Source organism: Epinephelus fuscoguttatus, linkage group LG8 (assembly GCF_011397635.1).
Source record: "Epinephelus fuscoguttatus linkage group LG8, E.fuscoguttatus.final_Chr_v1".
Classification (NCBI taxonomy): Eukaryota; Metazoa; Chordata; class Actinopteri; order Perciformes; family Serranidae; genus Epinephelus; species Epinephelus fuscoguttatus.
Window position 1 is genome coordinate 33,038,479 of NC_064759.1, and position 13,989 is coordinate 33,052,467.

Sequence of the window (13,989 nt, forward strand, 5' to 3'; positions counted from 1 at the left end):
TGTTAATAAGTTTAAAATCTCAAAAGTAACCCAATTGTCACTGTCATGGCGGCCTCTGCCCGCCGAGCCCAAAATGAGAGACCTTTGGCTATACAGTAGGAGTGAAAAGAATCCTTTCAATGATAGATATTGGATTGTAACACCAACAGGCAAATCTAATTCTCCCAGTTCACGCGAAAGCACGTCTATGTGTATCAGTGTTCAGCCTGAGAGCAAAAATAACCTGGGGTGTCCAGGGGAGGGAAGTAGCAGACACTATATTAATGCTCATGCTCTTCATTGATCTGTGAGGACTCCTTAATCTCGTGGGCAGCTTCCTCCTACATATATTTCATAATGTGATACATTGTGCATCGATAACACTGGTAAGGGCCTATGCTTTCTCATGCTGGCTCACAGCATTTATTGATCCCCAAGTGAAGTAAACATGTCTTTAACACATGGGCCTGTCACTTCTCTGCAGATATAACAAAACTGTCGCACCAACGGTCCTCGTTATTACACACTCTAACGATGACGGGAATCAATAGTTAACATGACAAGATATCATCTGCAAAGTTAATAACTGTCTAGATGGAGAGAGGGGAGCTTCGAAAACACTTCTGTGCAGTCCAGGGAAAGCAAACGCATGCTTGAGACACATGTTTATTGCTCACCTCTTTAAACTCTCTGCGCTGGGGATTATTTATTTGCTGTATGATTCAACTGGTGTTCTGGGAATGGATGACAAAAAATACATACAGTAAAATGACTCAGGGGCATGGCTTTGGCAGGGCACCAAATGGACCATATCCTTATGACTAAACGGTAGCTTAAGCCAGAGCAATTTCCTTTGCATTTTCTGCAGGCAGCCATGTAAAAATGATTATAGGTGTGAGCTTTCAGTAATGTTCAGCCAGTATGGGGGTTTTCAACAGCTAAAGCTACTGGATACTGGCTTTTTCTCCTTTTTTGCCCCACAACTGTCAACAGCTGTTTTATTTTTACAATTTTTGAGCAAATTGTTGTTTTTTCATGACAAAATATAGTATGGGATGAGACACAGTCTGGTTATTGTTAGGCCTGCCTCTTCTGTCTTGTTTGAACCTCTCCTGTTGATAAGAGAAGCATATTTTTCAGTGCTCATGTCATTTTTATTTCGGTGTCTACTTTCATTTGTATTCTATGGATTTCAACATATCAGTTACTGTTAATTGTCCTAGCCATGTGGTTTGCGTCTCCTTTTGATTGACTGTTGCAGCCCATGACTCGTATCGTAGCAAATATTATTGTTTCATTTTGTGAATTTGACGAATTTGCCTGTAGTAAACTTGTAAATGTAAATAAATGTATCTGTAATAAACTCAGTGGTAACAGTGTGCTTGAATTCAACTTTTTCCAATCAAATGATTTAATTAACCTACAAATTTGGTCTGCTAGTTGTGCATTAGAGAACACGTATAATAATTTAAAAAATAGGAATATTTTCTCCTCTTAAGTGAAAGAAAAAGCCCAATTTAAACCTTCACTAAACACACTAGAAGAACCAGGAATAAGTAAAATTGTGAAAGGAAAAATGTGCAAAAAATAATAAAAAAACAAGCAAAAAATACCAAATTTAAAGCTTATGTTTGTACTTTAATGAAATGGCAAGCTGATATCATATAGTAATATCAATCCAGTATGTTTCCAGACCTCAGCGCCTGAGTTGATTCATGTGTAAACTGGCAGGTAAACCGTAGGCCACCAGTTGCTGATGACAGTGACTAGTGCGTGTGTGTGCGTGTGTGTGCGTGTGTGTATGGATTCCTCTGAAGTGAGATCACATGGCCGGGCAGTCTGAGTCCAGACAGTAGGAAGTGAAAGTGCTACTGCAGCCACAACACAGGTCAGCTCTCAAACACGGTTTTCCGCTGTACAGTGCAATCACTCTTCTCGTTTTACTCACAAAGCTGCAGGAGATATTTGAAGACCAAGGACAGAGGATGAGTCCCGCTTTTAATGATGTAACAAGACGACGAGGAATTGGAAACTGTGAACATGCACTTTTAGTTCAGCATCCGGCATGAGGAATGACAAGAAGCTTAGAAGTTTACCAGAATAAACACCAGTTATAATGAGAGAGGATGTACACGGATACACGAACAGAAATAGCTAACAATTTCATTAAAGTTTAAATCTTCTATTTTAACTGTTTGATCATTTTAGTGATGAATTGACTCTTTATCAGTGCAGACACAAAAATATGTGGTGCTGCAACAAAGTCATGGAGCTCATTCCAAGAACACAGCCTATACTGAGGTATTACCAATGTCAGCATTTGTTGGAAAAAAATAAAGTTAAGTTTGTTCTTAATAGTTGAGCATGTCTGTGTTATAAAAATACTACGAGCTTGACGCTGTGCTCACTGTTGCGTCAGAAGCCCTTATTTTTTTCTGCAGTTTAATGAGCTGAACCTTGGAAGTGTTTTGGAGAAAAAAAAAAGGGACACACTACGGGGTTACTCAGTTTGATTTTATTTTGTCATTGTGTCTGACATCAAGGGAGGGAGAGAAGGGCAGACGTGAGGTTTGACAAAGACAGTGGCAGATGTGGAAGTGTGAAAAAATAAAACGAAAGGGGGATAGCTATTTGTGTGCAATGAAGAAAGACATAAAAAACAGCCTCGCACTGAGATAGTTGCTCTAAATGAAATACCTGGAGATTGCATGTTGCTTTGCATTTGCGGGGGTATTCAATTTTAATTAGGGTTTTGGAGACATCTTTTATCAGACTGTCACTAATCTCTCTCTGTCTCTCTCCCACACCCCCAACCCCCTCTTTCTCAAACACACACACACACACACACACACACACACACACACACACACACACACAAACACACACTCATCCTCTTATCCCAACATTCGGAAATACAAATACACGCCAAGAAGAAGAAGAAAAAAAAGACCTAAAAATGAAGAAATAAAAAGATTTATGGAATAAATTTGTCCGATACACACATCATCAAAAAGCCAATGAATTGGGGACAAAACCATCGTCCCATTTCATTTTGAAGAAAAAACCATTACCTCTACTTTTTAATTGCATTTTCTTTGGGGCAAAGGTGATAATTAATTTTGCTCAGGGAGACACACATGAACCAGTAACAAGAATATACAAAAATGGTAAATAGTATTCTTGCCCTCAGTCCCAGAATAACTATCTCACTTCCAACATGGTAACTCTCTATGAAAGCCTATTGTGGCACAGGGTGAAAGCAAATAATGCACTGCACTCTGCTGCATTGTTCGCAGACAAACACCTGCTTATTTTCATCTCAGATGACATCTTGATTTAAAATTGAACGCTGGATAAAAGGGAGGGAAAACACCAAAGCCCTGTTGGATATCTTGTAAATAAAAAGTTGGACAAAACAGTTTTACCTACAATTCATCAGAAACACAAACACATTTTTAAACAATTCAGAGTCGTGTTAGCATGCTTTATGATTTCCCTCAGAAGATCCTTTCCTCATATTACTTTATGATTAAATTGACATTAAATGTATTTGAAGAATTAAAAAAATCAGTTTAGTAATGTTTGTCCCTCAATGTATCTTTTGATAAGCTTAAAACAATATGAAATGTTTATTTATTCAATACAAACAAGTACAGCTCTTAAGCAACACTAAAGCACATACTTTTTCAAAAAAAAGTGTCAACGTAGCCGTAAAACAAAGGCAACTTCTATAAAATGTCCCCCCCCCCCCCTTGTTTCTATCTGTGTGTGGTGTGGTGGTTAGCCTGTCTCCCTCTCTTCATTCCTGGCTCTCTTCCATTGTTAGTCACCTTGTTTATTGGCTGGAGCAGCCGTGGCGTACTGGACATCATCTGAAACTACAAACGACAGGATGCAATAAGCTGGAGAATAGCAGCAATCTGAGGAAAGTTCTCCATTCACCAGAGCTCCCTAACTCTCTGTCTTCTTATCCTGGGCAGAAAATAAAAAAATCAATACAGGCTCACAGGGCTTGATAAAAGTGCTGGACAGGGAGAGAAGCAACGCTGGATATAGTAAATTAAAGTGATCAAAATTTTCCAGTCGACTCAGCCCACAGCCTACATAAACTAACAACCCTGTCTCCACAACTGTCCGTCATCCTCCTCCACCCACCATCTTCATTCTCTCTTTCAACTTTGTTTCAGTCTTCTCCTGTTTCATTGTTTTTCCATGCCATGCTTTTTTATTGCTTTTATTTGTAATATTTTACTGCAAAACTGTAAAATTATTCATTTACTAAAATACAGGAAAATTAGGAAAATGTGGGAGTTTGACAACAATTTTCCCTTTTCTGCCCTGATTAGAATAAATGCATGACACCAATTCAACAAATTTCTCCCCATGGTGTCGCAATAGTTAGCAAGAAAAGACAGTAGCTGCAGTGTTAGTCATTCATGCTATGACTCTCACAGTTCACTTTGCTAACAACTTTAGCTTTAAGCTTTAAGTGCCATGTATAACATTTAAACCATGACTACATCCTTACCAAAATAAAAATCGGATACATTAACCAGTTTGAATTAATTTTTTGGCTACGTAAGGGAAACGCAACATGCTGCACACAAGTTAACATGCTAGTAATGTTAGCAAACACTTGCCTCGTCCAGCCATGGAGGTATAAATAGAATTGGATACAGCATTGGAGGCAGGCAGGTGCATGAAACCAAAAAAGCGTGATTTCTGTGGTATGAAATTACCTGGATCTTCTGCATTGTGGGGTCCACAGAGCAAGCGCACAAAAAACTTACAGTGACTAAACAGCTAACTTCTGCTGCCAAACGGCTAACTTCCGATTTAGCCCTCCGATAACTCAAATGGGGATAACAATGATATAATCGTGCAACTCTTTTAGACTTTTTAAATGTCATTGAACCAAATGGATCAAATTCCGATAGTGAAATGATTCATTTTGTAGGGGTCGTGCCGCCCAAAAATAATTATCCACTGATCTCTTTCACAATGTAAGTCTATGGGTAAAAGTTTGTTTAGACTAACAGATGTATAAAGAGACCTAGATACAGCACTGGTGGCAGGGCTCCACTCATTGCTATGGAAGCTGCACAGTGGCACATTCAGTCCAGACTGCTCTATTTCCATGGTAGGAAATTATGCAGATTATTGGCACTGCTTCCATATCATTGGGCCCATGCATGGCCGAGTGTAGCGGAGTGCAGCTTTAGTAGACTTTCCATGTTTCCTATCAGACCGATTTGATTAAATCTTGACGGAATAAGTCATATTGCGGGGGTTGTGACACTTCAAAAAGAAAATTATTCACTGATTTATAGACGCCTCTTTCCCAATGTAAGTCTATGGGGAAAAGGTCTTTTTGGGCATAATAGCATTACATGACAGACCAAGGTAATTGCAGTACCACTGTTTGACCACTAGGAAATTGGCTTCACAGCCCGGTGCACATCCTGGAGGCCTATTTGGGCTCCATGGCATCACATGACAGACCTGGAAGCTGTAATTCCACATTTGGCCACTATGTTAAATGGGCATCAACAGCACTGTTCCTGTGGGCTTTTATCCAGCAGATGCAGAACAACATTAACTTACATTATTGTCAATTTAGCGCATGTAAATACATAAGTCAATCTCCTTTCAGCTCCGTTTTAGTCTCCACCAACTCCTGAAGGAAATATCTGGCTCTATTGAAAAGCTGCACTACATTCACTAGCTAGCTGCTACTGTTGTCTGTCTAACTTTTGGTGCTACAGGTCGTGTAGGCTCACAGCGGGGTTGTCCTTGCTTTTTTGTTTTGAAACAACTGCCTGCTGCTGCGAATGATGTCGACGACAGAAGTCAGATTTAATCAACGTGTCATGATGAGGGTCAGAAATACGTTAACCTAAAACAAGATTAAGCTCTGTAAAGCTGAGGGGAACTGCAGAGTCAGATGATAACCTAATTTACATTTTACATTTTCAATATTAAAATGTTAATTAGCATAGCTTTAAGTAAAAACAATAGAAGTAAATTACACCCTGTAGCCAAGACAACTAGTAACCTCAATTTAACACCAAAGGTATTGCTAATGCTAGTGCTCCTCAAAATTAAGGCCACAAATCCTGCTGCTTTTCATGAAAAGTAGTTTGTTGCTGACTTTCTACCTCTCTTTATCTCAAAGGAATAAAAATGTTGATTTTTTTTCTCATTCTAGCTTTCACACCTTTTATCTTTTCCTATTGCCAAAACACTCAAAGTATGTTGTAGCTCTGTTGTTTCATTTGCTGCATATAGCACTGCAGCTGAATTTCCATCAAAACCTGACCCTGTAGCACACAATGTAAACCGTGCACAAACAAATTCTCATTCAGCAGAGCTACTAATGTCTCAAAATAATAATGTAATTTAATGATAATACAGTCATTAATTTGTGAATGTTAGAATGCTTTTACATGCAGCCCGGACAACAAGATTATGTTGCTAATGCACAGCAATACATGCCCTCACCTGCACTGTTCGAAGTGTGTGCGACCACACCAACACTAATTCAATTACAGTAATGCCGGCAGCAGCTGACTCACTCTGCTAACACACACACCCCATGCCAGCCCTGCATCGGGCCCCCTTGGCACCTTGTCCACCTAACAGTAAGAAGGGATTAATAGGGATTGGCCAATCCGGTCCAGTCTCATGGTCTGTGAGCTTTACCACAGAGCTAAGCTGATGTGCCAGCAACATTGATAACTCCAATTTGATGGTTGTGTACTGTAGTGAGTGGGAAAATGTTCCACCCCTTGTCTCTTCACCATATTTTTAATCAAGATTATGATGTTGGTTGAGGGATTTTGGAGGCTTTACTGACATTTTTAATGTAATTATATCTGCACTGTATTGTTGGTGGCTGGAGCATCAACTAGGCTACATCTAATACACTCTCCAAAAATATGTTTTCATTTAAATAATGTGATAACTTATCAGATATAGGTCACTGGGGCAAAGGTGTGGCAAACACCAAGTACAACCCCATCTGACACCCAAGCTGCCTCAACTGACCTCCACTGTATGTTTACGTGTGTGTCTTCCTGTTCCGTGCCAATGCTACCGTGGATGTGTGTGTGCCAGGGATCAGCTCAAAAGAAACACCAACCACTTGGGCCTGCAGTGGCCTAATATCCTGTTGACCCAGGTCTGACAGCAGACAGCCTTGGGACACTTAAGTTCAGTCGTAACCCTGAGCAACATGCACATGTCCTGTTAGCTCACATCACAGCTTGACTTTCCAGAGACCAGGGACCCACCGCGGCCTTCAGCCAACAGCCTGCACAGTCCACTCATTCTCCTTTTAAGATAGCGTGTGTGGTCCAACATAATGCTAATGCAGAAAACACACAGGTGATAGTGGGATGAGGTTTCCTGGAGTTTGGAAATAATGGAAAAGTGACTCAACTTCTCTTTACTTCATATATACTTACGTTATGGTTACTTACAGTTTAACATACCTTGCTGATATGGTGGTCAGACTTTTGACTGGAACTGTCTGACGAATCCTATTAATCATTAATATAATCAAATTATAATGTTTATTTAATTTCTATGAACACCTTTGTTTATTTAAGATGGACAGGCACAGTGGAAAGATGGAAGTCAACAGATTACAAGTCAAACGCACTAGTTCGAAGGAGGATTACCACAGAATCCTGTGTTTATCTATGTGTCTTATTAATCTTGTGTTAGCCATGCAGTTCCTCACGGTCAAACTCTGCCTGTCTGTTTCTATATTTATCTATTTTAATCTCTTTATAAAGGAAAAGGATTCCAATTACAAATGCCACAAGAGTCAATCCAATTGAAAACCAGTTGGCAGCCCTGTGTTTAACACGTAAAACCTTAAGAAAAGATTACAGAGGGGGCCATTGCGTGCATATTCGGGATGCAATGACTTAAATGCATCACTCTGAAACTATTTGCCTAAGTGTTTCTGTCAGAGTTGCACAGCGGCCAATTAATTGCAGGTCTTTACAGTATGCTGGGAGCAGTTCAGAGAATCACCCACTTATAGCCAAGCAACAGTGTATGCGAGAAGCCTGTCACAATGCAGGAGTGTTGAGATTAGGATTACATTCAGGATGAAGAAAATGTTGTGCTACACTGTAAAACAAACCTAAAAAATAAAAAATAAAGACATATTCCAAAGCTTTGTTTGCTTTCTTTGCAACACATGATGTTACTGTGTGATCCTCTGTTTGCGCCGTTTGCAGCAGGTGCTCCCGAAGCATAGCTCATCCCTACAAAGCATGATCGATGAGCACGTTGCCATGTAAACACACACATCCATACCTCCCCTATGCATTGCACACACACAAAAACGTGCACACACCCAAACACACACACACACCGAGCGTGATTTTGAAAGGTCCTTAATCACAGCTAAGCAATTGACTGATCAATGACAGATATGAGGAACAACTGTGGAATGCAAACAAGGACCACGCTTGCTTTTATCAGTTTCTTTACTTGGGCCCATTTTTATCACAGATTATATTTCTCTCAATGTTAACAGGCTCCAAGACCCACTGAGGTATTAATTAAAATCTAAATACTAAATATTGATTGATATGTTATCAGGGCATAGCAGTTGGTCCGCAGGCTATTGATCCAGCCTGTGATTTATTATCATATTTAAGAAAAATCATTTTGCGTGATTATACGGGGTAATGGATTTTTAGCGAGGGGTGTAATTCTTTTCTTCTTTTTTTTTGTATCGCGTTTGTTATGTAGAAGGTGGAGCAGATTTCTCAATTGCATTCGGAGATCACTGATATCCTTGGTACTGCACCCCCTCGAGTCTCCCCCCTCTGGCCTGTGAGGGGCTAAAGCTTGTGTAAGAGAACGATCCCCGCTCTTGTCATTGGGAATAATGGGTATTGGGATTACCTCTTTAATCACAACAAAGATTAACAGATGGTATGAGAACAGTTATTAGCAAACATCTTGCACTCATCAAATCAATAAGATGATTTGTAATCAGGCTGTCGGTGCAAGTGAAAAGGGAGCCGGGGCCGTTCCCAGTGAAAGATCCTGGCAATCAGAGGCTACTGTGTAGCAATTACCTCTCCACAAAATAGGTGCTCTTCCTCCACTGGCTGGCAGTCCTCCAAAACACACGCCAGACTGATAGCAACATAGGGCATTAACACGGCAAAACACAAAACACTGCATGGGTAACCTTGTATTTGATCAGGTGTTAGGTTGCTCCGTGATTTCATTTCACTTTGTGCCTTTTAATTTGGTGGATCTTGCCGTGTACTTGAGGGAAAAAATCTAAATGTTTACACATGCTGTCTCTCACTACAAAAGACCGTATAGCTCATTAGCGGGTTACCATAAATAAGTCAGTGTAGGGACAAAGAGGGGAATAGCACAGATACTATACAGAGGAGGGTTCACTGCGCAAATATTTCTCCGTGGAGACGAAGACAGAGAGAGAAAGAGAAAGGCTGAAGGGCTGTAGACATGCCGGTGCATCCAGTACTGTAAATGGAGGAATGTAAAGCAGCTAACTCTCCCCCACAGCAAACAAGAGCTTTTTTGCTTCATCTAGGAAAGCTTGTCACTTATATAAGCAATATTGTTCTGACGATAACTTTTCTGGGCTTTCAGCTTTATTTCGTGCAGGCATTTTAGTTTCAATTTTGCTTTATTAGTCACTGATAGGCTAACACAGGGTCAATGGTACACTGGAATGTATAAGACGAGAGAACAGGTCAGCTGAGCAATAAAAGCAATAGTCACAATAAGGATAAGATAAAGATAGAATAAGAGAAAAAGAGGAATAAAATAAATAGAAAAAAAAAATAAAAAAATAGGAATAAAATGAGATACAGAAAGATAGAATAATGTTAAAATAAAGGAAAAAATAAACATTATATAATAACAGAATGAAATTAAAAAACAAATTAAAATTAAAGAATTAAAGAAAAATAGATAAAATAAAAGAAAGTGGCAGAAAGACGTGAGATAAGATGATATTTAGGATAAAATGGATTGACATATATAAAATATAGCATGTACGAAAATTAGGATTGTGCGTAAAAGTAAGTGACACGTTTATCCAACAGTTCTGCACATTGTAATAGGAAAAAGGACTGAGATATGTGACGTGAGAGAAGGCAACTGCATACATGAAAAAGAAATTCTGCACGTGGGTGAGCAGTGTAACAAGATTTAAAGCAAATCAGATTCAGCAGCAGCAGTTATGTTATGTTGATAGTGCAAATTCTTATGTCAACAGCAAACAGTGCAGAGAGAATGAGTGAATGCAACAGTGTTTCACATAGTAGCAGTCCAGTCTCAAAAGCAGCAGCTGTGTGATGGTGCATTCTCACGCAGACAGATAGGTGTCTATGAAAATGTGAAAACTGTCTTGTGCTCCATATTCTTTTAATTCTTTTAAAATCTGTTTTCTTTTCTTATCATAATGTCATTATATTTTCCTTTGCTCTTATCACGCTAGTTCCTCGTGTCACTCAAACACTGCAGCACATTTCCTTCCACTTTTTTTTTGCTCTTTGAGTCAAAAACAGGAATCCCAGGCCTTCAAAACACGATTGTGATCAACCTCGTCAACTATTTTAACACTGATTTGGCAGCAAAAGTCAGAACTGGCCTTTTTTGTTTCATTTAGGGGCAAAACCGCACTGTTTTTACACCACCTCAGCTTTAGATACCTGACTAAAGGTATCAGTTTAACTCTAATTGCTGCTCTTGAAGCTCATAGGCCTTTTTGCAATCGACGTCACCTTGTTCGTATTGTATGCACCTTTGTAGTGGGAACAGCAGGATCAAACTGATGCTCTGGAAGATAGTGTCGACTGAAAGGAAGCAGTCATTTCAGGAGCAAATGCAGAAACACACATTTCTGACCTTAGCGAGTGGTTGCATTCGTTTAAACTTGGCTGGCTTTAAATATCGGAGGAACCTTGCGAATGAACATTACTGTCCCGTCCTTTTGTTTCCTGTCTTCTCTCTCATTTTAGATGGCGTCAAGCACACTCACATGCTCATACAGGCGCGCTCTTATGCCCTCCCCTGCTTTAACACACACACACACACACACACACACACACACACACACACTTCTAATGGCAGTCTAATCACTACAAAGGACATGCAACGGTAGCTGCTTACATTTATCAGTATGCTAACTTTCACTAGCTTTGAATCACGATGCAAACGTATCTATCAATGCCCCCTCTCTTGACACGTACACACACACCTACACACACACACCTCTACACTGTCAGTAAGACTGTGTAGATATGCACTTACCAGGATTAAGCAAGGCAAATGGTGCCAAAACAATGACAGTATGAAGTAACTGATGCTGTTTAAATATTCAAAGGCCTCTATTGAACAGACTATGTGGCACACATATCACCGGGCCACAGATCCCTGCAGTCCACTGGTCTGGCTGCTAGCTGCTCTCATGCACATGCATAGTCCCCCTCCGACCCCCCTCCTCCTCCAGCAACACATCAGAAGTGCTGGACCACCATGCAAATACAGGAACGATTCTCTAAGTCACAGTTAGACTCACAAAAGAGATCATCATGCGTCCACCGACACCAACGGTGCAGTTATAAATCTAAAACCTCTCTAAAGCAAATTCCACCTGTGTTTACTCCAGAAAGCACACACAGAGACATACACACACGTACAACTTGCAGTCGCACAGACAGAGACACACAGGCACCTCTCCCCACCCACACACACCCACACAGTCACTTGTCGAGTGGCTAATATCTTTCCAAGGTCAAACCTGACAAGGAATTCCAATGAGATTAAGTGTCATCAGTGCGACTTTAGCCCCGTTCTGCTCATTGTTCTTGGAAATGGCATTACAGCCACAGATGACCAAGGCCTTGGAGCAGTAAAACCTCTTCCCTTCCTGTGAGGACCAAACTGATATGTGAGATATTTGATACAGGGCCTCCAATTCAGTCATCAAAATGTAACACTGCTCTTACATATAGCTGTATCTAGGAGGGTTAGGGCAGAGACTGGTCAGCAAGTATCAGGGTTTTATTAAGAATCAGATATCAGCTGGCTGTTGCTCGCCGAATCTTATTTGATTTGCCTTTAAAATGTCTTTTATCAGTTAATTATTTATTTATTACATTTATGCCCTAGATTAAGAGGGTCATTCTTTATTTAAGAGCTGCTACTGCTATAACATTTTCAGTATTAGAGGTGTTTTAGGAACCCAGGAAGAACAGTGTTCTGGACTATAATAGCAATAATTAGAGTCTAACTTATGATGCACTGTATATACAGTAAACGTGTTTATTTCCACACTCACTGCACATCAAGTTTAATCACACGTATGCAGATCTCAACATATTTCCCTCCATATGAGGCAGTGTTTCAGTCTGGCAGATAATCGGAGGGTTTTGTTTGTGGGCTCTTCTCGTGAAGCACCAGACTTGTCAACGTGTCAGCCAGCATTTGGTGTGCTGCCTTTCACACTGAATTTGACACATAGTCCTTCGGTGGCAGCAATGAGCATTTTGTCATCTCCTTCTCGAGTGCCAACTCGATGTCCAATTACACCCCAGCTACTAATTTAATTACAGTAGTAGAAGAAATGGGTTGATTCAATTCATTTCAATTAGGCCTGATTGGACCAGTCAGATCACATTTTACTCATCTCAGGTACGAGCCGCCTGTCACATTTTATCTCAGCCTGCCTCGCTGGAAGCAAGATAAGCAGGTCATGATATGATAACTGAAAATGTATGGTCGAATTCACTGATGTAAAAACAGTTCACGGATCACACGGATTCAAATGCCTCCTAATCTCTGACTCTGTGATAAATGTGAGAGTAAAACACTTCACTTTCAGTGCAGGATCACAGCCAGTTGCCACTTAGTAGAGCCCCGGCTACAACAATCATTACTTATGCATGATGTCCACAATTATGTATCAAATTGTGTGTGCACGTGTGTGTGTGTGTGTGTGTTACATATCCAACTAATGGATGTGTGGTGCGGAGCAAAGCTAAAAAACATGTCAGGAAAGAAAAAACCCACTCTTATATCATGTCAGTCTGACAACCAGCTGCTATAGTTTCGCTCAGTGTCTACACACACTCGTTGAGTGGCTCCACCTGAATAGTTTTACCAACACTATGATGAAAACACCCCTTAATATAAGACGTAAATATGTCACAATCTTCATAAAACCACTATTGTATCGTATTTGAAATAACAAAATAATGTTTTATTCTATAAAGCTACAACCCCAAAGTCACCATCACAATATTACAGAAGTGCTATAATAATAATGATGTACTACAAAATGAAAAAAGTCGCTTTAAATTTAACGTGTGAACTGACCTAAACTTTACTGAAATTATCCGTAAGACTGTCCAACAAGTAACACATGCTACAGTAACCATAAAGGGTCAAAACCGCAAGTTCAATAAAATAATATCATTAATAATTATAGGTGTAAAAGGATCGATAAGCACAGAATAAAATAAATGTGAATATTTCAAACTCCCCATCAAGTGCTGCTGACACAATATAATATCTGTAGGAATATTGTATAACTATAAAGGTGATGCGTAAGACATTAAATCCATTAAAAGATCTCTATAAAATTAATTTGGCTTATTAGTCTTTTATTGTTTATTTATTATATTGTAATAAAACCATAAAAAGTATCAGCTTCATTAAATGCAATATAGATACAACAGACAGTGTGTGAGCATCACACAATCATAGAATATAAAGCAATGTTAATATCTGTATTAACAATAATAATATTAAAGTGATTATAGACCCAATAATGAGTTATAATCTTACAGAAATATTTCAGGTATGTGTAGTGACTTGTCCTCGGGGATACTGTTATTATGATCATCCAATAGCAGAAAAAAAAAAGTTACAAGTCGCCTCTGATTGGTGCAGATAGAAGCCCAGCAGTATGCCATAGGCTGCCATAGGCTGCTACAT

At 39.6% G+C, this 13,989-nt stretch overlaps 1 long non-coding RNA gene across 2 annotated transcripts in view; it reads right to left on the reverse strand.

Moving 5' to 3' along the window:
• Nucleotides 1–13,989, reverse strand: part of LOC125893879 (uncharacterized) — an 80,237-nt gene that overhangs the window by 65,724 nt on the left and 524 nt on the right. The window contains exon 3 of one of the 2 annotated variants that reach the window (XR_007449937.1): nucleotides 3,725–3,857. The exons of the other annotated variant lie outside the window; for it this stretch is intronic. This is a non-coding gene — a long non-coding RNA (uncharacterized LOC125893879). Of the gene's footprint in view, nucleotides 1–3,724; nucleotides 3,858–13,989 lie in introns of those variants that run through there. 2 annotated transcript variants of the gene reach the window in all.